Raw genomic sequence first — 22,902 nt, 5'->3', positions numbered from 1 at the left:
ACGAGATTAGTGACTCTCTAGAGAACTGGTTTTCTTTGAATTTTTGTCCAGTCAGGCTTTTCACCACAAAGATTAGAAGCAAAAACTGAAGTTTAATCGAGGACAGCAAAAACTAAAGTTCTTGATTTCAAGACTGGAAACTTACAGAAGTGAAGGAAACAAAAAAACAACAATTATAGATCATACCTAGCAGTATTACACTATGAGCCTTGAGGGATTATGTAAAACATTCTTACTCAAGGAACAGCTTCAGCTCATACCACTTAATGCCCATCCTGGCTGCTGCTCTTAGTATGGATTAGAACTAGTTTGAAGACCTGAGCAGTTCCCACACTGCTAGAGTTCATCAAATTCTTTTGTGAGTTATTTTCTCCCTTTACTCAGAACAGAACCTTATCCCCCTTTCTCAGCTCTTCTTTGGCATTGTTAATGTGTAGGAATACAGTTTCTGTATCTCCACAATGATGAGTGTTTTGACTCCTGTCCCCCCACCCTGTCTTTCAGAAGAAGCTATAACAGGAGTTTTACCTTTAGATAATTAGCAAGTATTTGAAGTGCATGGGATCACCCACAGCATTAATGAATATGGATGAGTATTGAAGGAGAAAGAAAACTTACTTTCAGTGACTGTGGTTCTTCTGCTTTCTTCTTCAGAGCTCAGTCCAAGCTTCTCCTGCAGGTGCTCCTGTGGTTGAAGGGAACTGCTTTCTTATCTACCTGGAAAATGGAAGGACAGTGAAGGTGAAAGAGTATTTTTCTAAGTCAGTTTAGAAGACTTGACGTCCTCAGAGCTGAGGTCATCAGTCTTGCCCAGAACCGACAACAAAGACGGATTAGTAGTCAGCTTAAGTGCCAAAGCCTCTCGACAGTTTGAAAGTCTATTGACTGTCCAGATTCAAAAGAAAACTGTGTCTGGGCAAGAAATTCTTATGCATGTACAGATCACACTGTTTGTAACCAGGAATTAAAAGAACAGCAATTTCTGATTAAAACCTAAACTTGTGTCTATGGCTAAAATACACTTGCAAAAAGATGGTGATGATGAAAGATGAAACTAGCTGCAGAAACTGGCAAGGTCGTGATTGAAATGCAGAGATAAAATATTAATTAACATGAATGGATATTCCAGGTTACCATAAGCAAAAGGGGCACAAAAGGTACTGTGGGGTCAGAGCTGAGTGCAACCTTCATAATGTTTAACATTATGGAAAAATTAGTAGGAAACAGAACAAAACAAAAAAAACTCCACCCCAAAACCTGTGAATGAAATAATATGAAAAGAATTTTGTTTTGGCAAAAAGACATGATATGGAAAGAGTTTTGTTGTCAAAAATGTTTGTCTCCACTGTTTAACTGCTCTGATTCAGCTGAGTAGCTTAGATGATGCAAGGGACACAGGCATCTGCAAGGAGAACAGCACCTTCCAGGCATATCTAAGGCTAAACAGGGTCTGACTTAAGCACCTGCAAAATAAAAAACACATCATAACATGAATACACATGTAGAAAACACTCAACAGAGAATTTCCTTCCTTTGCATGTTTCAACTGAGGAGGTTTATGGAACATTTCCAATTTGACTTCCAAAATGTGTCCATCTAAGCCTAACTTTTAGCACAAGTTAGACTTTTAAGTGCTAGTCTGTACTAAAAATGATACTTATATTTTAAAAAGTTATCTCTGTATATAAATGTTGTTGGCTATATTCTCACTCCAATAGGATTTAAAGCTTTGCTAGTTCAGATTTCCATCAGTAAATACATTTTACTCAGCAGGCATTACGACACAACTAAATCCAGTCTCCTTTCAAATATTCAAAGCAAGGAGAAGGTTGAGGGCAGCCCATGGCACAGATCAAAACCCACAAATTAAGTAACTGAATGAGAAAAACAGGAGGTATTTGGCAAAAATTTCCTTTCACAATAAACCACACAGAAATTTGATTTCATTTTTGAAGCAAACATTCAGAGGTTTCAAAATCTAGGTTTTTCAAAATTAAAAAGAGATCTTGAAACAGGTAAGTTCAATCATTTGGTGCCAGTACTCAAAATGACAAATGCTGAAAGGCAAAGCTGGAAGACCTCAAAGTTCTAGATAAGAGTTAAATGCTTTAGTTTAGTTTTCCCTTGCAATTGCCATTCACTGTGTATGTTTTTGGTTTTGTTTTTTATTTAAGAAAATCTTCACAGTATTTTTTAAATTTATAAAGGAATACCTACAAATTGCCATTCCTACAAACTGCTCTTTTCACTGTAGTCTTATCTCCCTTCGCAGAAAATGTAACAGTCATGAAATAACTCCCATACAATGAAGCAATGAACTCAGAGCTGAGAAATAAGAACAGCAGATGAGGGGGCTGTGACTGACTATATATTCAAAATACAGTGACTGTTGCAAAGATGAGGCAAAAGTGCTTTTAGTGTACAAGGTATGAGTGTTGAAAAGTAAACAAAGTTAATATACACCACTGCTTTGTTTGATTCCTCTTTTTTTTTCCACTTATACCCTATCCAAGCACAAGCATGTTCTACCCCAAAGAACTTGAAAGTGCTTTAAGTGTTGTGATTGGTAGTTTCCAGGTGAATTGTATACTCAACTCATTAGCTTTTAATTACCGGAAACACAACCATCTATATCTATTCTGCTGAATTCTTTCAAATACCAGGTTCTGCAGACCCAGCTGGGTAAGTACAGCTGCAGAAAATTATTTCCATATTACTGTTTGATTTACCCAAAATGTAATCTGTAACTCTGGACAAAACATGTTATAACACTGTGTAATTTGGGACAAAATAAAGAATTACTAAAACTTGAATTTGTGGGCTAAACCAACAGAAATAAGTAAACCCAGCAAGACAGCCTGTAAGAGAATTCAGAGTTGATTTGGATAGGGGTCTAGCCAAAAGAAAGGGATTAGCACTTCTTTGAGTAATTGTACCATCTGGCAATCAATTCAGTCTTTTTGTGCTATGTGCATATGAAACTTGTCATAATGAGGTTTGAGTCCAGACCAGAATTTCATAGGTATTGCAAAGAATAAATATCTAATTTTACTGAATGATTTTGCAGCAATGTACAGCACAAAGTAACTGAATTGCTCTCTTGATGTCTTCCAATTATATCTGAGTGTCTGTTTTAGAACATATGCTTGCCATAGAACCATCTTTTTACTGGAATTAGAGAATGAAATAGTATGTCTTATGCAGGAAATCAAATAAGACATCTTAGTGGCACTTTCTGGTTTAAAAAATTTGTCAAATGCAGGTCAGAAGTGAAAGAATACCTAAGGACTGCATTTTATCAGAAAGTAGTAATTGCTGTGCTGGCTGCTATAATGTGATCACACAAAAACCAGCTTTGTTTTTTGCTCTCATGTCTTGTGAGATAAGCCAGTGATTATAGGCAAAGCCTAAATACCCACTCCTTCTAAAACTGTATACAGTTATCCATCATCCTAACCAAATTCATGACTCTTTTTTTTTTCTTTTTGTAATGGTATACACTCTGTCCTTGACTTAATGATGCTATTTAGGTGTGATTATCCATTCATCTGGAATCAGATTAGTAAGAACTAATCAAAAACAGTGAAAAAGAAAGTAAGGGTTCCGAAACGTGAGTTAATATCAAATACCAGAAGATCCTGCAAGTCCACAGCAATATCCTCTTGAGAATGTTGGTGATCTTGACTCCATCCCTCCTTTAGTCAAAACAGCTGCTGTGCTGATACCAAAGCATACATTGAGTAGAAAAGGGAAAACATGACCAACAGCTTGCTTCCAGCTCTAGGGAGCTGTGGTGGGAATGACCATTTTCATTCTATTCTATAGCTGGTCTGCTGCAGCCTCCAAAAGGAGTTACTATACAAGGTACAGTCACACAGCATCAGTTTTGTACTCTGCTGCTTTCCAGGAGGGTTAAAAAAGTCCTGAATGAAAATTAAACCAAAATAAGAAAGAATAAGAAAAATAAGAAACCAAAATAAGAAGCTTTTTGTGCTTTAGGGAGAATCAAAATAATGAATGATATAGCATGCTTTGCTAGGACCACACAAGCAGGAAGAACAGCTGGTGAAAGAATGGAGATGGGGCTGAGAGGATACAAATCTTCTGCCTAAGGAAATAAGTGTGCATATTTGTTTTGGGAAACAAGATTTCACAGAATCAGCTATCAAACTCACTCAGTCCAAATACCTCATTTGTGACCTTGCATTTGCTGATTTATTGCCACTGATAACCAGAAACAGAGTCTTCATCTGCAACTTCAGGGTTTTCCCCTAAGAATTTTTGGCCAGAAAGCAATGAGACTTTTCAACAAAATGTAGGCCCAAGTTTCTAAGTGCCCCACTGCAGTAGATCACTCTAGAGAAATAACCTGATTTAAGGGTTCTTTCAGGGTAAATCACACAGCTCAAAAATAACCACAGGCTTAGATGAGAATCATGATTAACAGCATCCCAGTGCCATTTGGCACTACCCTTGTCATATCCCCATTGCAGCTTCAGTGATTCACAGGATGTGTGTCTCTATGACCACACAATAAACTATAAAACACTTTCTTACATATCACAGAATCACACAAGCATCAAAGCTGGAAGAGGCCTTCAAATCTAGTCCAACCATCAACCCAGAATCACCATAATCACCCCTAAATCATATCCCCAAACGCCACATCCAGGCACCTCTTGAATACTTACAGAGACAATGAGATAATATCTCCATAGACAACTAATTCCAATGCTTAACCACCCTTTCGGTGATTTTCTTTTTCAAATATCTAATCCAGACCTCTCTTGAAAAATGTAGGGGTTTTTATTTGTATTTTGATAATTCATCAAATATTTTTGAAGGTTCAAATAGGTTTACTTGAACTGTGTTTTTTCTGCCTTGTTTTTTCTTTCAAAACTATGTCAGTTCACTTCAGATGATAATGAAGGATGGTTAAAAATTCATAACAGTAGAAATAATGCCAGAAGAATGTTCTTGTGAAGTAGGAGTGGCTACCCAGCAGCTCAGGGAATTCATACAAAGCTATGAGGTGCTGCTCCAGTGAGACAGAAACTCTCATTATCGATACTTCCTTTCCAGCTCAGAGAAGTCTGGCTTAGCTGGATTACATAAAAAAACCCAAGGGGAAAGTGAAGCAGGTTGGGTAGCTTGGCAAACACTGAGAAGGACTTGTGCATGCACATACTTTTGTGCACGTGTGTGATGGGCACGTGCATGCAAGTCCCTGCGCGGATGTCTTTTTTTCCACAGCATTGTTAAAGAGGAGTGAAAGGGCACTGCCCACGCTCCCCTCCCAGGACTTGACCCGGTGGCAAGGGCCTTGCATTCCTCAGCTGAGAAGTGCTTCTCTTTGCCTGAGCTGAACCAGATGAAAGCAGCACCACCAGGCTCTAGCTTTGCCTCAGGCCCTTGCTTTTGAAAGAGCCAACCCTGCTGTTCCTCTTAGGGGCTTATGTCTGGTTTGAGAAGAATTGGCTAAAAGGAAAACCTTCCATTTTTTATTTGCCTTTGTAGCTTAGTAAGGAGACAACATATATTTTTAATTTGAAAGTTCATTTATTTTAAATGTGGCAAGAGTTTGAATTTTATGCTTGAAAATCACAAAAAAATCCCCCAAGACAAATTGTTGCTTTCATAAACTGGAACATGTTTAGAGTAAGACAGCTTCTTACAATTTCATTTAAAAGCCAGAACAGGTTTTAGAAAGCTGCTGGTCCGGTAATTCAGTTCCATTGCAGAGTAGCATTAGGCAGTGGTATTCCTAGTGGTATCCCTGACCAGCTTCTTGGGCAAGTCCTTTCACTTCATTGTGGATCCAGCTTCCAAGAATGATGCTTTTCTGTTGGAAGCTATATTGTCGATTGGGCAGTGTGGGCACTTTCTTGTACCTATATATTTTGTCCTATGTTCAGCATGGTTAGTTAAAACTAACTTTTTGTATTAAATGTTAATACAGTTTCTCTGAAGAGGCTATAACCAAAATATTGAACATACTAATATCTTTTTTGATATGATCACCCTCTCATGAAGAAGTCTCTCACCCAAAAGCCTGATGTCAGGTCTCATGCATGGAGTATGAGCCTCTGTCTCCCAGGATTACTCTCCCAACCAGACCTACATGTTACCATTATGCTGTGCAGTTCTGAAGCATCTCTGGAGTATTCTGATGGCCATCTGCTAGACATTGTTGGCAACCTGTTAACTAGATGCATTTAGTATTTTAGGTCATGACAGGGGGAAGCCAAGGGACATTAATGCAGCGAGGAGATGTGCAACCCTTCCCCTGTTAGCTGTTTTGTTACATTCGTTACATGATCTAACGATGCTCTGATGCAATTTGTAAGTTTTGCAATGCAGAGCTGCCAACACAAAACACATGAAGAGGCAATTGTGAGAGAGATTAACAGAGCCCTCCACATACAGAAAAGTGTACCACAATGTTGGGCTTTTCTCTATATATTCTCTATATATTTTTTCCTATAAGAGCTGATTATAAACACGTAAAAACACCCAAATTACTCAGCATTTGATTGGAATCATAGTTCCATAGAACAGCTTGTGTTGGAAGAGAACCCCAAAGATGATCTAGTTCTAACTCCGCAGCCACAGGCTGGGATACCTTTCACTGGGCCAGGCTCAAAGCCCCATTCAACCTGGCCTTGAACACCTCCAGGGATGGGGCATCTACAGCTTCTCTGGGCAACCTCTTCCAGTGCCTCACCTCCCTCAAAGTAAAGAATTTCTGCATAATATCTAACCTATACTTACCCTCTTTCAGTTTGGAGACATTCCCCCTTGTCCTATCACCACATGACAGAAGGACAGTAAAATGCCCCTTTCCAGCTCTCTTGTAGCCCCCATTCAGGTATTGGAAGGTTGCAATTAGGTGTCTATATTTTTCACCCATATGAACACAATCAAAGCTTTTTCATTTAACCTGTATTTTACTCATCACAATCTCAGTTCATTCTAAAGTTAATCCTCTGTTTCTGAGACCAGATGGATTTTTTTTTTTTTAAACATTGGAAGAAACCAAGGCTGAGTCAAATGGTTTCAGTGGCTTTTTGTTCTTTTCTAGTGTTGTCTGGAAGCAATTTTCTCAAGCTTTGTAATTTATTTGTCATCTTCCTCAAAATCCCCACGCAAGAAAGAATGAGAGCTTTTCTCTGGAATTAAAAACAAACAGAAGAAACCTTGACATTAGATTTTTATACATGTTGTTCATATCCTGAGTTTAATAAATAGGTGTTTTTAGTACCGGTGGCGGGGATCTTGAGGAAAATAAGTTATGACTGAAATCTTGTATTCTGGAGAACAGAAGTGATAGTTTGGGTCTCCAGGGATTCACTCACATGTTACCTTACTAAAATGCAAGCAGCCACGTATTTTTCTGTTGTAAAATCTGACACATATTTGAGCACTGGAATTTTCCTCATTTAGGAACTGGTCACAGCACCAAGCCTGACAGAGGTCAAGAACTGTTCAAGAAATATAAAAGCGGAGTATCTATACCAATCTTCAACCTGGTATTTAAATTTAAATTGCTTCTATACTCTCATACCAACTAAACAACTCTGCAATAAAAATAAAATCCAATAACATTTTCATTTTTTACAAATGCCATTTTCCTCTGTTTTGTTTTTTTCACAGTCTGGGTAAAGAGGTTAATGTTCTCATGAACACACAGGAAAATTAGATTTTGATAGTATAGGACCAAAAAAGAGAGTGAAAAAACTAAATTCAAAGCTGAAAGCTCCTGAAAGAAAAAATCCTTATCTTTCTTTGTTTTTTCTCTTTCTTTTTTCACTTACTCTTTTTTAATATTTTCTTGATCTAGCTCAAAGGCTTCCACTGGGAAGAGGTGTGGAAGGATGATAGAGGCATAAAACTGAAATGTGTAGGTTCCAATCCATACCTTCTGGAAACTCACATGAAGATTTGTGAGAATTTATTTTGGCTTGTATGCTGCCAAAATGCAGTAGTTAACTGTCAGGTGTGAAATTCTGTACCAGCCATGGGTTTTGGATTGATTTAAATTCAAAGGCTCATGATGTGTGCACACAATCTACCTCAAAATGGAAAAAGCCCTGTCTGTGTTCAAAATAAACCAAAGTCATTTATAAGCCAAAAATGCTTTCCCCGGTAATACTGGAATGTGATAATTGTACAGCAGCCCAGCCTCAACACTAGAATATTTGGTAAACCTAAGTTATGAAAAACAGAAGCATTGAATAAGAACAGGTACAGTCACTACATATATATAATTACTTCCTACAGCTCAGGCTGACTGGGCTGAATGACAGTCAATTAACTAATATCCACACACAAGGATGGATACAATCACTCTCAAACACTACAAACAAATACTGGCATTGAACTAATTTATTGTTGGTTTATATTCAATTCTGGAAAAATTCTAAATAAAACAACTCTGAGTTTATGAATGGAGACAATCATGTGAAGCTCTGAAATATTATTCACATATTATAATAATCATAATCTTCAGACAGTTCATTGCATCATAATGTTTTTCTCATGGAAAGCATAAAAAAGCAACATTCTGCATCAGGTAACAAAAAAAATAAAAGATGAAAGAAGAAGCCCCAGCCTAGGTTAGCTAATTGGAAACTGTTTGTATTATTTGTGGCTGTGAAGAAAGGACAAGAAAGCTGGGCACACTTGAGAAGTGGGCATGAGAACTTCACACATGAGAACTTCAAAGTGTTCTGCAAGCGCAAGGTGATGCACCTGAGCTGGGGCAAATCCAGACAAAAGCACAGACCGGGAGAAGAATTCATTGAGAGCAGTCCTGCAGAGAAAGGCTTGGGGCTTCTGGAGGATGGTAAGCTGGACTCAAATGAGCAATGTGATCTTGCAACCCAGAAGGACAACCATGTCTTGGACTGCATCCAAAGCAGCATGGCCAGCAGGGTGAGGGAAGGGATTCCACCCCTCTGCTCTGCTCTGGAGGGACCCCACCCAGAGTCCTGTGTCCAGCTCTGGGTCCCTCAGCACAATAAAGATGCAGACCTGTTGGAACACATCCAGAGGAGGCCACAGAGATAATCAGAGGGCTGGAGCACCCCTCTCTCTACAGACTGAGAGAATTCAGATTGTTCACTTTGGAGTTGGGAAGGGGCTGAGGATATCTTATAGCAGCCTTGCAGTACCTCAGGGGGACCTACAAGAGACATGGAGAGGGACTTTTTACAAGGGGATAGGACCGAGGGGTAAGGGTTTGAAATTAAAACCAGAGAGATTTAGGTTAAATATTATGAAGAAACTCTTCATTGTAATGGTGGTGGGACATTGTAACAGATTGCCTTGTGAATATCCCATCCCATGAAATGTTCAAGGCCAAGCTGGATGAAGTCTTGATCAACATGAATTAGTGGAAGGTGACCATGTCCATGGCATAGGGGTTGAAATTAAATGATCTTTAAGGGCCCTTTAAACCCAAACCATTAGTTTCCACAAAACTAATCAAAATTCTATTGAATACACAATCCCAATGTGTATCCAGAGACATATTTTCTAGAAAATATCAAGTAGTCCATGAAAGCATTCACCTAGAAAGTTGTATGCAGTTCTTCTCACTTTTTTCCCCATTAAAGCCATGTGCACTCTCAAATTTTCTTCATTAATCAAACAAGTATATTCTTGTCTCTCACTAAAAAGTAGTTTTTGTAACTGAAATTTAGATGGAATTATAATGTTAGTTTTACATATCTGACAGCATAAAAGCATATCAATCTCTTGCTGTTGCGTGTCACGTTGTCCTTTTCAATTTGATTCAAGGAACCAAAAAGTGGTTACAATGTCTACCTACACTACTCCTACTGGGATCCTCTTTTAGAGCCTTGTACCTCTGGTGGTTAGAAGTTCTATTCTAAACTCCCGCCTAAGTTTTTTATGACAAGTTTAATAGGTATTCTCTTTCTGGCAAAATACACCACCCCAATGCATTTATAGAGAAAACCTGTTGTTTCTTCTCAGTCTTCACTTTCCTAGGGTATACAAGCCAAGCCTTTTTTTTCCCCCATTTTGTGTAACAGTCTCTCCATGTCCTTGATTGTCATGGGAGGCCTCCTTTACATTTGTGTTTTACTTGAACAAACGCACCTAAAAAAATAAGGGAGTAGCACCCAGCTTTCTAGACGATGGCTTCCACAGGCAATCTTCCAGAAGGTGCCTCTCTGGATATATCTTGGGATGATGCTTGTCTTTTCTTCATAGCCAGAACAAGTACAGGACTTGCAGTCCAATTAACTAACTTATGCTGATTTTATTTCTCTGATTTCTTATAACCAGATACTGCAAATCCATATGGCCATGGTTATCCTCATTATTAGTAGTAAGATGAAATATTATATCCATATAATTTTTTTTATTTGTACATAAACATGCATTTTGTTTGTTTATTACTTTTAAGGCAGATTCCTGATTCTTGAAGATAAGTTGTAAAATATGTATCTTTCTGTATAAAAATTCCTCTTTTTCTACAGGGAGGAAATTTTTTACAATATTTTTTTAATTTAAAAAAACTCAATTTTTGTTCATATAAAGTTCAGCATTTCTACAACTTTCTCCTACACAACCAGAATTTTCCAGGGTCATGAATTTAAGCCAGTAAAATCTTCATGTAAATTAGACATTTTAACCTGATAAAATCTATAATTTGTCCTTGATCTATCTAGATTTATCTGTATATTTAGTTAAAATAATCCCTCACTGGAGAACTGCTGTATCTGTGGGTCCTCCATTTTAACTGTTTAACTTCTAGAACCTGTGGTTTTAGTTTCCTTGATAAACTATTGTTTCATATACAATGTTGGCTCATATCCCAGTACCAAGTTTAAAATTAATGATTTTGGGTTGTTTAGGCTGGTAACATATTCATCTTTTTCTTCAATATTGGCCATTGAACATTTCAAAACATGTGAATCCAATGAGGAGAGAAAGCAAGCAGCAACGAATAAGGAAGCAATAAAGCTTGCAATAATAACATGAAAGTTTTGGAAAAGAAACACACCCATTTTGCATTCAGAGCAGGAATCATTCATGATCAATCATAAGTAATTTTGCCATGTAATTTGTTTATTCAGAAAATGTCTTCTTGTATAGAAGCTGTCAGGAACTACACAGAGGCTTCAGCCAAAGGGCTACCACTCTTTAAACAAGAAGCAATTGTGCTTGCTTTCATTCTTTGACACTCTTCGTAATCTATTCCAGATCTGACCTGCTCCAGACCCTGATTTTTAAACTTGACAAACACTTCAGCCTCAGGCTCCTCATGGGAGAAGAGAATTTTCTTTTTTAAGTAGATTTTCTTTTGTTAAATTTCTCTGTCATATGAAATTATTTCCTGGATTTAATCACGAGAGAAAAGAAAAATTTTTTACCAAGACAGAGCTCTTGTCTCTCACATTCATAAATTTATTCAAATATGTATCCTAGCAAAGATGAATTCTCTGTAAGGTTTAAATATTATAATGTGCAAATACAGTAGATACAAAAATCAAGAGGCAATGGTTTAAGTATGCAATTGTCTTTTCATCTGTAAAACATTGCTTTTATCTGAAAATACTTAAATTTGAGTAATTTTTCTGTGTTACGAAGTTCTTATAAGGAGAAAATTCAATACACTCCCTCTTTATCTTTATCACATTCCACATCAAAAAATAATGAAGTGTTAAACTAACACAGCTGTCTGAAATCAGGTCATGGTAGGAGGTCTTAAGCTTATAGCAGCTTTCTAGACTGTAAGACACTGTGCCAGAAATTCTAGATCTGAAATTCTGCTGTGATCTGAAGTTCAACTGTGTGACTGTGACAAAAGAACTTCCCAGTCCTTCAGTGATCCTTCTCACTCTAGGCTTCTTCTGCAGTAAACCAAGTAACAGTCATAAACCAGCAAAGTCTTTCCTCTAGATTATTCCCAACAACAATTACATATCAGAACTCTATAGATTGTGCTGTGCAGTACTGACAATGAAGTTATGTCTTCACACGAAGTACAATGAACAGTGTCAACACAGAAAACACAGAAACGGTCAACAAGGAGAGAAAAAATAAAACTAGCTTGACTAATCGATTTCTACGGAAGTCATACAGCCTCCCTCTGGAAAACTACTCAGATTTTTTAAGGCTGTTTAAAAAAATGCCAGTCTCCCTAATGCATTTGAATTGTACAGTTTTATTAGAATTGAACATGACCCTTGCCAGAATTTTTTTATCCATGTATTTCAAATGTTAAGAAAACCATTGATAGTTTGACTTCTCCGTGTCAAAGGTGGAAGAACAGAGACACACAACAACTAAACCTTCACCTCCTGCTCACAAAAGTCAGTGCTGGTGGTGGAGATACAGTCTCTTCTGGTACTGATAGAGGTGCTGAAGGTGGAGACGAAAGTTCTGTGCTCCAGGACCCTGCCTTGCTATCAAAAGCTGGGTGGTCACAAGGTTTTCTCAATACTGTTTAGAAGATCTAGATAGACAAAGTATTGTAACAGTAGTTCTAAAATTAATGGAGGAAGAATTTCTTGTCTAACACAGGCACCACTTTTGACCGTCTTCAAAGGAATGAAGACCATGAATACCAACACTGACCAGGAACTTTTCTTTCAGATATTTTTATTAAAATGTTGAAATGACAAATAGCCTACAAGGAGTAAAAATATAAAAATAAAAAGTACAAAAACTGGAATCTTGATCAGGACAGAAAAAAGTAATTACTGCATGATTAACAGTGTAACAAGGTGGAAAAAAAAATTATTTACCCCTAAGTTCAGGATGCGGAAACACTGCATCCAGATCCCTTCAGACTCTTCTCAAGCAAAACTACACGGGGCACAAACCCTCCACACCATTTGAGATTGTAAGAACCCTCATTTAGAACAGTATCAAAAGACATCTTTTATTGCCAAGGCAGAGTAACATGAATAAAGAAAATGTAATATAATGGATACCAACTATACTGAGCAAGGTGAGTCTTCATAAAACTGATATATAGTTCAAAACCAACACACTTATAGAGTTCGCAAAGCAGAATCTTATACTGCACAGTTCCTCAGTTCCTGTGGTCATTTTGATTCAGTATCTTTCACATGTTTCACAGGTGTTTTTCAGTTGCTTTGTTTATTGACTCATTAGTTTAGATTGGTGCAGTGAATTGTATATCAGTTTCATGAAGACTTTTACCCTGTTCAGTATGGTTGGCTCCCATTATATTACATTTTCTTTATTCTACTGAATCTGACAAATTTGGTAAATTTATTCATTGTACTATGTCAACTCAATTATATGTTTCATCTCTTTCTTTGTGAGCTATGTTTTTCTTGGAACGTGTCATATGAAAGCTTAGTATTTTCACACTTACTGCTTGTATAACTTGCAATGTGTTACACATCCCCAGCAAGTTAATCTGTAGCTTGCAACTTTCTTTCTCTGCTGTGAATGCATTTTATCATCTTTCCATCTAAAGATGTTTTTGATTAACAAGTCATTGTGCATTTTTTAAACAGCTGTGAAGCCTGAATTAAAATTTTCTAATTTTTTAAACAAAGAATTTATTAATGTCACTCTAGTGACAGAACTACTTACTTTTAATGTTATAATAACCAAACAAAAGTAGAGGACCGAGACAGTGAGACAGGAATACTTTTAAGTGTGGAAAATTCAGAAGCCCAAAGGTTTGCTCTCATTCTGAGGTCAGGAACTGTTCCATCAAGGGTGCTCAAGTGTTGCAAGTTTGAAACATCCCTTAAGTTTGTCTATAACAAAGAATAAATTCCTTGCAGTAATCTCAATGTTTGTTTAATACTTACCCTCTTTGTCTGGATATTACCTGTGCTCCCTGAATTTGCCTAGAAGATGCCTACAAGGAGAAAGAATATCAAATTGACCAGTAATCCTGATTTTCCTCAGGCTGCTCAGATTACAGGACTGCTGCTTAAACAGGGAAGGTGTTTTATCCAGACAGCAGCACCTGATAGCAATTAGGTAAACCAAGATCTTGTATGGGAAATTACACAGAGGTTACTATTGCTGATAAATAGATTTGAAGTAATTGTCTGGAGAGAGTTACCTTGTTGCCTTAAGCAACCTATTAAGGGCACTGGGCATATTCTATTTTTTAATATATGGACTGACACTAACAAAGAACCAAACAGTTCTCATAATGGAGCAGATTAAGTTGCTTATAAATTTAGCCAGAATTTTTGACCTTAATGATTTTATTCAAATTTATTTTCTTTTCCTCATTGCTTCATACTTGACCTTTTTTCCCACTTGAAAAAAAAAAACCCAAAAAAACTTTAGCTGTTTCTGTCAGTATGGTTGAAAAAATATAAACTTTCTTCTTTCACTGAAGGCTTGCAAATGTTCCACTGATGAATTCCATTGCCTCCAAACTTCAGAGCACAGACATAAAACTTGGCAGAAGCAAAATAAATTAACCTGTTTGGGCAGTTTATGTCATCATAGCTACGCCGCTTTGGGTATTGACGCTAGGTCAGAACCACCACTGATACCCACTCCTCCTTGTGATGTGTGCCCCGGGGAGGCAACCTGCATGTCATAAGTGGCATAAAAAAAAGGGGGGAATAATGCATAAAAAAATCAGAAAAGGCTTTAGATGTACCCTTTTTAAGAGATACTGCAACACTTGCTGGTTAAATGGTTGTGCACTCTGAAAGCATGTGCAGCCCTGGCTCGCGCTGCTCACGAGGTTTTGATATTGTTGGCTTGTGTAAAAGAGTGCCCTTGAGGAAGTACAGCATGTCCCACACAGCTGCAGTCCAATCTGATGGGATAAACTAGGGAATGCATATTGCCAAAGCACTTTATGAGAGTCAGTGCCTCTTGTATCTGGGTTTCTAAGAAAAGTGAAGTGCAAATGTATTTTTGGTTTTAGTAAGGTTAGCAATTAATGATGACGCCCACAAACTGATGGTGATGGCCCGGGTCTAGTGCAGCAAGCCCTCCCACTGACAGAGCACCTGGGGGAGGAATTCAGGAGCACATCCTTTGCACCTGTAGAATTTCTATCATGCTTTGAGCAGGGCTTACAGAGGCAAAGCTTCCCGTGCTGTACAGCTCACAGCAAATGGAAATTGCATCCTCCAAAAAAGCCCTGGGACCATCATTAAAAACCCTAAATCTCAGTTCACTATTTTGCTGAATTCACAGTGGATAGAACAAGATATAGCCATACCAGCCCCTGTAATTGGCACTGGTGAGGCCACATCTTAAATCCTGTGTTCAGTTCTGGGCCCTTCAGAGCAGACATTGAGGTGACGGAGCAAGTCTAAGAGAAGGGAAATGGAGCTGGAAAAAGGGTCTGGAGCACAAGTTCTGTGAGGAGTAGCTAAGGGAGCTGGTGCTGTTTAGCCTGGAGAAAAGGAGGATCGAGGAATACCTTATAACTCTCTACAACTGCCTGAAAAGAGGGTGTAGCCAGGTGGGGGTCAGCCTCTTCTCCCAGGTAACAAGTGACAGGTCTCAAGGTGTGCCAGGGAAGGTTGAGGCTGGACATTAGGAAAAGTTTTTTAGGTGAAAGGGTTGTCACACATTGGAACAGGCTGCCCAGGCAAATGGTGAAATCACAAGCTCTGGAAGCATTCAAAAAATGTGTGGATGTTGCACCTTGGGGCATGGTTTACTGGTGAACATGGCAACCCTGAGTTAAGAGTGGGACTTGGTGATCTAAGAGGTCTTTTTCAACCATAATGATTCTGCGGTTCTATGGAAGCTGCCTGCCTAAACCATGCTCTTCTTGTAATGTTCCTGGAGAGCCTACTTGGGATTAACCTCCTCTAGAGGAGAGCTACCACCTATCCTGGCTCCTGTAAGGACTAAAGAGCTGCATCTGCTAGCATGAACAAGCAGAACTTCATTAGCACCTTATTGAAAGGTTTTGTGATTTCCTAAAGAGTTCTCTCAAACTACAAGAAGGATTTATAAATTTTGTCTAATGAAAAATCAACGTCTACTTCCATCTCTAGCTTCCAAATATTTAGTTTTTATAGAAATTTAGAAATTTTAATTTGGGGGCAGGGTTGTGGTAAGGTTATGCTGACTCTAAGGCCATCTTACCTTTCCAGGGAGCAGGAGCAAATCAGTATGGTGTAGTCAGTACCTGCATTTATAGTTCTCTTCTGAAGGCCATTTTCTGATGTCACCCAGAGCCCTAACATCCCTGCTCTCTCAACCAGCTGACCCACAACTTCTCCCTTTTCTGCTTTTTTGCACATCTCAGCTCAGCCACTTTAAGGCCAGCTTTAAAACACTGGGGCATCATTTAAACTCCACAGTAGATGGTCCTGCCTTAAACCAGATTTTTGATTAGACAGAAATAATAGATTTTCTTTAAATTTCAGTATCATTCCCCAAGCATTCACAGATTTTTTTGAAAAATTAAGAGACTGTAGCCCCCATTTGCATTTCTGAGTTGACAGCAGTGTGACCAAAGGTAGATCCCAAGGCTCCTGCCTGCACTGAACTTGGGAGCTCAGAAAGCAGTCATACACCTATAACCAGGAAAAGAAAAGAGCCTAATGGAGCTCTTACATTAATCTGTTCCTGAAATAGATTTATAAAATCAATTTACAAAATACAGTTATAAAATAAATGTGGTTTTTCAGGCCCTGGTTTCTGAAAAGCACTTTCTGAAAGGGAATTTTAATGGGTATTGAACAGAGACAATAACTTAAACATGTCATTATTTCACCTTATTCCACATCAGTTTATGGAGTGCACAGTTTATGTACTACTGTTCGACAATGAACTGCAATGTTCTCATTGAGGGTGTTACAGCAAAGCTGATCCATCCAAACTTATGAGGAGTCTGAAAGCTTCATATCTACTGCCTGCTCACTTCAGGTCAGGACCTGTTTTTCTAATTTGTCACCACTGTAGAAACATCTGGGAGATGAGCAGCTAGAGCTGGAAGAGTACAAAATCTAAATTACAACTATCAAGAATATTTTCACACAGAACACACAGTATTAGTGGCTTTTTTTTTAAAGAATGGACAAAATACTGAACCAAAAAATCCAGCAGGGAATGCTACAAAAAAGTCTGTAATAATTCACTGGTTCTGCAATAATTGCCATTACAAGCTAAATTTATGTATGTATCCCTTGTTTTTGATGTGATCCATTAATATCAAAGTGAGGATGAAGTGGTTTAAACTTTCATCAAAAACAAAATATTGCATTAAATGTCCTAGTGCTGACAGCTGTTTGGTTTACAAACAGAGAGCAATAAATCATTTTTATACTTAACCTGTTTGAAAGTGATAACGAGTCCATATGACATCTGACATTAACAATGAAATAACATACTGAAATAAATGCCAAATTCTCACATAAAATTTAGAGTTCAGGTGTATCACAGAATGTTTGAATACTTCCGAAAAGCAACTGAGGAAGGTGGGATTTGGTTTGTCTTGCAAGCAGAAAAAAAGTAACATTCATATTATCCAAAATGTATTATTCACTTAGGTTTAAATTCAAGACTAAGAGTCTGGCTGGCTTATTTGACCTGAAACCTCCAAGGAAATACTTTAAGTATACTTTATAGTTCTATTCAAACTAATGGCATTTTTGATGAAACAAGTATTTTTACCCATATCATATTGCACATATACTTCTCACAAGGTTTATCCAAGCAATCAGTGCTCAGAACAAATAGCAACTTTGACTGAGAACATTTCAAATTATGTCATATACTGTCTAGCAGCTGCTGTACGACTAATACCATAAAATAAATACCAACATCTTTTATAGTGATCTTCTTTCATGCATTTGAATGCGTTTTGCAGTGAAAGACAAGCACTGGCTGCCACATTTTCCCCCTGCTCATGTGCACATTTACTTCAGTGGTGGCTTATCTTGTCATTGCAGGAGACAAAGCAAACAGCAGGTGGAGGGAGCCAGTGCTGCAAGCAACCAGGCTCTAGAATTCTGCTTAGCAATTTCAGGCATCAATATGAACTGAATGCTTGAACAACCCTCACCCAGCTAGACTGTTGGAGCACTGACTGGGAAAGGCATGTGAGCTGTAAAGCTTGTCTGTTTTTCTCAGCTATCCAAGGAAACTACGTGTCTCTCTGTATTAGCTTGGCCTCTCACATATCACTGCACCTTCATGGCCTCTGCTGTGCTGGTAGCATGGCATCTTTGAGTCTAATAATAAAGAGCTTTAACTTTGCCTCTTGAGTTCTGCTAACAAAAATCTGGGGTGGGATGGGTGTCAGTAATTTCAAAGTAAATTGGTCAGAGCTGAAGGTAGCAAAAGCAGAAAGCATTAAAGTTTAGTTTGATTCTCAGAGCTTCCTCTGAGACAGTTTTAGGGCAACTGTGTTATTCTTATTAAATCTTAGTCTTCATCTGATTTCAGTATTAAATTTTATAATAAGTTGGGGAGTCTTTTTTAAACACTCACCACTTTGTTATTCTTTTATTCACTTGAAAGATAAACTTTTCTCTTTCTTGAAAAGTTATTCACATCTACTTCTTGTATAGCAGGCAACCGTCACATAGTTCCTCCTATTCAACCATAATGTCTCTTGTGCAGGGTGTTCCTGGATTTGTTTCCTTAGACAGACCTGGGCTGGCCTATGATGCATTCTGACCCTTTACTGAAGAAGGCCTTGTAATCTTTCCTTTCATCTTTCACTGCAGGCAGCTCTCCATTTTCCATTCCCTTTCCTGTCCCTGTGGTTTATCTTTCCTGAAGGTTATAGCATTCTCCAGAGATTTAGTCAGGCAGTGGTAATGAAGACCAGTCTGATGAAATTAGGTCAGATATCTGTAACTTTTAGGATTAGCATAACAGATGCCATCAAGTGAGTTCATGCATAGGTACATGGCAGCTGATGATCTGCAAACCAGTATTGGGTTTCTTGGTATTAATATTCTCTTCTTGTTCCCTAGTGCCCAAGGAATGTTAGTCCATGTATAGTCCTTCTCTGAACCCTTGTGTCCTTGAGCAACTTGATAACCAGGGAGATGGATAAGCAGCACGTCCCCAGCAACTTCCTCAAGTTTCTGAAGGGTGAGAGCTGGCATCAGACTCACTCTGAAACTGCCCTGAATTCAGAGAGTTGATCACAGAATATGATCACCAGCATGACATGCTCTAAGTAGAACTTGCCCAAAGATAATGTGGTGAGTCCCTTTACGAAAGAAATATTGCTTAGAAAGACCTCAAAATGTCATGAAGAAAGCCAGCTCATGGGTAGAACATATCCAGCTCCTGGACTTGTCAGATTTTTCCTGTATTTATCTTTCGAAAGAGCAAGGTATGAAGACATGTCAAACCCAATTTACAGAACAATGTGCTTTCTGAATGCCTGCTACAGTCTTCCTGGTCATCTCACCCCTTTCACAGCCTTTTAAAAGTCTTTTCTAACTTCTCCCAAATGCCCCTATCAATGCAGTTATGTTCCCATAGCACTGTCATTAAACCTGCTGTTGTCTCAGGTCAACATCCCCTAACAGCTAATCTAATTCCGGTTCTCTGAGTAAATTTTGCTACTCTCTCTGTCTCTTGACTCATTCTCTACCTCACTAAGAAAGTTAAGAGCTGAATAAATTGAAGCCCTGTGTCTTTTAAGTTGATGGATGAGCCTTTGTTCTCATTCCCAAATAAATCTCACTTCCAATTTGTGGCCATGACTGAACTGGAACTGCAAACAATAAAGAATGGCTCCTCAGGTGTCCAGGATGTGGATTATGAATTTGCCAGGTAAGAATAACTGAAACATGGATAGACCCAGGAAAATGCACTTGAAGTGTATGCAGCAGATATACAAGAGTGGTAACTTAAAACAGTTGTGCCATAAACATTTTTCTGTGTTAAAGTCCTGATATATACAGAACTTAGTTTTATGGGGGGAGAGGAGCTAAAGGTAAGGAGTAAGATAAAGGAAGATGAACCCTTGAGATTTAGACTTGGGTTCCAGGTACACTGTTTTTCTGATAATAAATATTTTTAAGATTAAAAGGTATGTGCTGTTATTATCCCAGACTGCTTGTTCCTTCAACAGCTTTGGAGGTGTTTAAGGGGGGTCTGGATGTGGCGCTGGGTGAAATGGTTTAGTGATTTGGGCATTACTGGTTTGGCAGTTGAACATGACCATCTTACAGGTCCCTTCCAAACTCGATGATTCTATGATTTGAATTTATGATAACTATGATATGTTAACATAGCAATCTGTAACTACTGATACACAAATTGTTTTGATGTCAAGTCATAAACTTCTTCATGGAAAAGGTCAATGAAACCTTCACCCACTTGTTGCTGCTGCCGTTCTTAACCATGTAGATCTTACCTTGACATTTACCTTAGGAGATACGAACTTGCTGGCAAAGTTTTGCAGGCAGCCAGCCAGCTCAGTTCCACTATTTGGAGCTAAATTGTAAGGACAGAACTTGGGGTTGTTGATCAGATTCTATCCTGTCTCTACTAATAAACTGTTTTGGCACTATTCCCATCAGTACTTTCTTTGTTAATAAGAAAGGAAGAAAAAAAATTTCCTTCTGTATGCACAGTCTCAGTAACAATCCAGTGCTGCACATATGATTCAGATGAAGCTGGCAAAATCAAAATGAAAAACACTGTATTAGTAATGCACATCCGGCCATTGGCATGATGTGCCAGCAATATAAATGAAAAGTACAAAGGAAAGAGGTTTGTTAAATTAAGTAATCCTTAAACTACATGAACTATGTATTCAGTTTGGCTAACCACAGGGAGACAAGAGCCAGTTCTGAGAAAAGGCAGGAAAGATGCTCAGCATGTACTCAGCAAATAAATGTTTTCCTAGAATATATAAACGGAGAGATTTTTTTATCCTTCTGTATACAAAAAGAATTCCTCCTGATACCACGTATGTTTACATCAAGCACAGACTAATTTTGTGCATTGGCCATATCAAGCCTTCCTTGCTTTTAATGACTCACACCATAAAAGAATTCTGAAAGTAACATAAATCTCTAATTCTTTTTTTTTTTTTTTAGATCTTTAGCTAATATGCTTGTTATTATTTGTGAAAAAAGAAACTTCATCCAAAGAAAATCACACTGCCCTTTCTTCCTTCCTCTCCTTCCTCCAGATGAAAAATCAAACACTGAATTACGCAGGTGAAGGCTTTAGCCAACAGTTTCAACGTCACGAAAACAAGAGTCATCACAGTTAGCATGGCTCTGAGGTACTCTATCCAGAATATCAAGGGTGGAACAAATAATCAGCATTTTCCCCTTAGAAAGAACTCTTCTGTTGTCAGATTTTGAATCCCTGAAACAATGGATAGCCCCACGACTTCAAAAGGATTACATGAAAAACATGTAATTGAGTATTTGTCAAAAAAAGAATAACAGATCCTAAGTAAACCATAAGTATGTAATTATGAAACATTTTGATCTCTTGCTGCCCTTGATGCATTTGTGCTGGGAGTAAACCTCTTTAGTACTCTGGAGATCAAACAGGCATATTTCCTGAATGCTATACTAATACAAACATTTTTTGAGGAAAAATAAATAATTGAAACAAAAAAAATTGTATGAAATCTTGGTACTATTGATATGACTGTAAAAAACATACAACGGTTTGCATCAGTCTTCCATTCTCTTACTATATATTTAGCCTAGCATTTGCCTCACCCTAAATTCACTCTCCTCCTTCTATTGTCCAAACCTGTACACTATTATCCTATTTAGGAGGGAGCTGCCCACTATTAACATAGTTCTGAGTTGCTTTGAAGGTGAATTACTTGAGATTGTTTGAGATGCCCTTTTTTCCAAGCTTGGTACTTTCCAAGAGCCTTTATTAAATCTCTTTTGATCTAATTGTCTTCATTTCAGCAGTGAGTAATGCAAAACTGAAGAAGGGCAGAAACTCAGGCAGCATGGATACTTTATTTGGGCAGTTTTACAATATCCACTACTTTAAAGATCACATTCAATAGTTTAAATACCTATTTCAACCCCCAACACAGACAATAAGAATCACATCCCAGGAACAATCTTTCCCTTTTTCTTATTAGGACAATATTTCCTTTAAATTTTGTAGTCACATTACTATCCTTCTTCCCACACAGATCTCAGGTTCCTGTCCCAATGCACTGAGGAAGAGCTTCCTTCTGTCTCTTACTCTGAAATGCTGATGCCAACTCCTTTTTCTCAATACACATGGAGCTGTGGTTTTCCAGACACACTGGCAGCACAGCTGTCAGTCCTCAGTCTTGCAAGGGGATGTGTGTCTATAACCTTAGCTGTCTAGTCATGCCTGAACCCCCCTTTCCTTCTCCCTCTGCATGAAAGGTGACACACAAACATAGTGAAGAAAAGATCCCACAAACTAAGATCTTGTAGGAGAAAAGGAAGCAGCCAAGAAATTCAAGTTGAGCAGTCTTGAGAGATGATACCCACTTCCACATGCTTTCTATATCCAAGCCCCAGTGGAAGCAGCCTCCAAGACAGCTCTAGAGCTGGCTATATGCAACATTCCCTGTGATTCATAGATGGCATTTTTATGTACAATTTTGAATGGAATCACTATCCAGATGAATAATTAGCAAAAAGCAAGAGATATCTACTTCTCTATTTTAAAACTTTCTGTTAACCTGTACTTCAGCAGCCACAGACAAGGGAGGTGAATTGTAGTGTCTGAGAAATATCTTGCTTCTTAATTCTAACAAAATATGGAGTCTAACATGTTGTTCTAAATAATTTGCAAACATTAAGATAATACAGTCTTTATCCTGAAGCCCTTTTGAAAAATGAAAACTGGAAAAAGGGAACAGAACCAAGTATAAGAGGCAATAATAGATTCCTTGAAAAATTCAGGTTCACCCAGCCATCTCTGGCTTTACACAATGTTTAAACAGACTTA

The 22,902-nt window shown here is 38.1% G+C and overlaps 1 long non-coding RNA gene across 1 annotated transcript in view; it reads right to left on the bottom strand.

The window, feature by feature from the left end:
- The window catches only part of LOC107201737, a 102,813-nt gene that overhangs the window by 21,511 nt on the left and 58,400 nt on the right, over positions 1–22,902 (bottom strand). Inside the window, exon 2 of the long non-coding RNA XR_001520381.2 lies at positions 619–717. This is a non-coding gene — a long non-coding RNA (uncharacterized LOC107201737). The remainder of the gene's footprint in view (positions 1–618; positions 718–22,902) is intronic.

This window comes from Parus major, chromosome 3 (genome assembly GCF_001522545.3).
Source record: "Parus major isolate Abel chromosome 3, Parus_major1.1, whole genome shotgun sequence".
NCBI lineage: Eukaryota > Metazoa > Chordata > Aves > Passeriformes > Paridae > Parus > Parus major.
This window is presented reverse-complemented; position numbering and strand designations above follow the sequence as displayed.